This window comes from Lupinus angustifolius, unplaced genomic scaffold (genome assembly GCF_001865875.1).
Source record: "Lupinus angustifolius cultivar Tanjil unplaced genomic scaffold, LupAngTanjil_v1.0 Scaffold_442, whole genome shotgun sequence".
Classification (NCBI taxonomy): Eukaryota; Viridiplantae; Streptophyta; class Magnoliopsida; order Fabales; family Fabaceae; genus Lupinus; species Lupinus angustifolius.
The window spans coordinates 31115-34021 of NW_017727839.1; positions in this window are offsets into that span (position 1 = coordinate 31115).

Sequence of the window (2907 nt, forward strand, 5' to 3'; positions counted from 1 at the left end):
TTGTTATTCACCTCACTCTGGTTACTACAATAACCCAAACCTAACCACCACCTCAGCCATGATCTCTTTCACCATCTTAGCTTATTAAATCATGGTGTTTCTAGCCTATACTCCAGATGAAATATAAACAATGGGAAAAATAAGTTAAAATGAGATATCTTATCTTAATCTAATATTAACCAAGCTTTAATATTATTTTGTGAGATCGACTACCCGAATTGGACGATGTTATAATGATCTATCATAAATGAGAAAATATGAATGATAAATATTTCCTAATCTCATCCTAATTTTTTAAAAAAAAGGTTTAAGAAATGTAATGCTTAAAGAAAACATGGAGAAGTTGCTTGCACATACATTTCGAAGTTCTTTTCATGCTATATTTTTAAACATTTTATAAAGCAAATCCCTTTTTTTCTAAATAACATAAGCTTCTTCCCCCTTTTATTATTATATACATATAATAGGGAGAAGGGTACAACTCAAATCCCAGTCTCATACATGCGATTCTCACGAAGAAGAAGCAAAGATGATGCTACCTCCAACTCATTATTCGATGTTGACATATTATCTTAGGGCACAACCAAGGAAGCCTTGAACCCCACAAGCTCCTCAAAACTAATATTATCAATGGGAAGTTTTCCTTTGATAAACTTGTATTTTCTAAGAGCTTTATCAAGCTCCTTCTTCTTATCCTTTTCCACTTGAATCTGGTCTTTCAGCTCTTGAAGTTGCTGGCTAAGCTAACCAATATTGTCATCATCATTTGAGGACTCACCATGACTCACATGTGATCCTTCTCCTTGGTGAAGGAACTACTTAGTCACAGCCTCAATGCTTGGATGACCAAAAGAGTAAGCCTTGCCACCAACATCTTTTTAATTGAATTTTTCAACATTAATTTTAGTATAAAATATATGTATATTTAACTTTACTAATATGTGGTTTAATCAGTGAATCACTGGTTGAACCACTATACCGGTTTGATAACCGATACGATATTAATAACATTGCTCACAATTACTTTTTTCTATTCTACTTTTAATACTTAAAGGTTTTTTCTTTTATATTTTTTTAATCATAACAAATATTTAACTATTCATTTACTACATCATTAATAATAAAGAGAAATACCCAATCATAGTTTGATAAATTATTAAACTATTGATCCCACTACACCAGTCATTAAATATGAGATTAGGAGAGAGGAAAGAGAAAGACATGAGATAGAGAGAAGAAAAAAGACATAAATTAATATTGTGGAATCCACAATTTAATGACGTATCAAACTATCATTTAGTATCTGCAAATGTCAGGAATAAGGACTTCAGGCAAAAGACAATACGAGGTAGTTTTAGAGGTAAATCCTACAAATCAAGAGTCTAGAGAAAGCTTAAAAGAAAAAAGGGTTATTGCAGGTTGCTACCAAGGAACCCTTGTAATGGAGGGAAGCACAATAAAGATGTAAGTATTATTATTTGAGGGCGTTGGATGAGACTATGATGTAGATCCTCCAACCATCAGGATATGGGAAGAGTGGAGAGCCACAAGTGAGACACCAAGTATTAAACCAAAACCTTAAGGCATTAGTTCTATGGACATTTTCCACTTATAAACTCTTTAACTCCTCCTCTTATATCCAACGTGTGACTTCACAGATGAACAATTAACCCTCTTTCATGAAATTTATTTGTGTGGCTGGAGAACTGATTAATATAATGTAATGCCACAAAATGCTATCCGAAAATATTTAAAGATACTTTTATTTAAATAAAAAGGTTAAAATAAATAATTCGAAGAATTGATAAATTGAAGGTAATTTTTTTTAAAAGACATGTTACCACAAAAAGATTAGCCTGACTACTTGTTAATAAGGTTGACAAGTGATTATGAAAATAAGGTTAACTTAGTCGATTCCTTTTTCTAAAAACTTCCCATTTCGAAATATCACATGTTGAAACTTTGCTGAAATTCAAAACTTGAATCATAAGCAAATTTAAAAACTTGATAGTATATGATACTTCTCTGATTAGTTTTCCAAAATGAGCCACATCACTTAACTATCTCACTTACCATAACATGATGCATGAGAGTTAAGTGTCGGAAATAAAAGTCAGGTGTTTGAGGCAACAACCTCTCCAAATAATACAGACTATAATCAAAATACAAATAAAATAGAGGCATATGGAATTACATCAGTTTTACTGAAAGTAAAATGGGTCCATAATACCGTCATTCAACAACAACAGCTAGAAAACTATGCTACTCAAGAATCTGAAGACTGAGGCTCGTCAGAGTCCTCCTCCATCTTGATGTCAGAATCAATAATGATCATTGGGGGATATGACAACGGCTCCTCCCTCGCTCGATGCTCCTCGAAAAGTGGGATGATAGCATGCCCCTAAACTAGAATCACGACATTAGTAGAGTACCACACTACATTAAGGATTGCCATCTCCTCCTCATCCTCATCCTCTGAGTCACTGAACTCCTGTTAAAAGGCGAAGATTTCTATTCGGTGTGTTTTCTTTATTTGGTTAAGTAAGTGAACTCGGTTTTATTCTTTGTTCGCCATCTCGGCTTTGTTGAAATAAATTCCAATGCCGATTTAATGGTTTCAAGAATATTCCAGTTACAACTAACTTCTAATAATCATGTGAATAAGTTATTCCTTCTTTGCCTCATCTCGGCTTTGTTAGAATAAATTCTAACACCGGTACAATGGTATCGAAGCAATCCCATATTACATAATTATTAAGTACCTTTGAATACCATCTCAGTTTTGTGGAATAAATTCCAACACCGGTTTAATGGTATTCTAATGTACAAAAGTGATGAATAGTTAGTTGTTAGAAACAAATAAATAAATAAAGAACAAAAGAATAATAAAGTTAAGTGACCTTTATT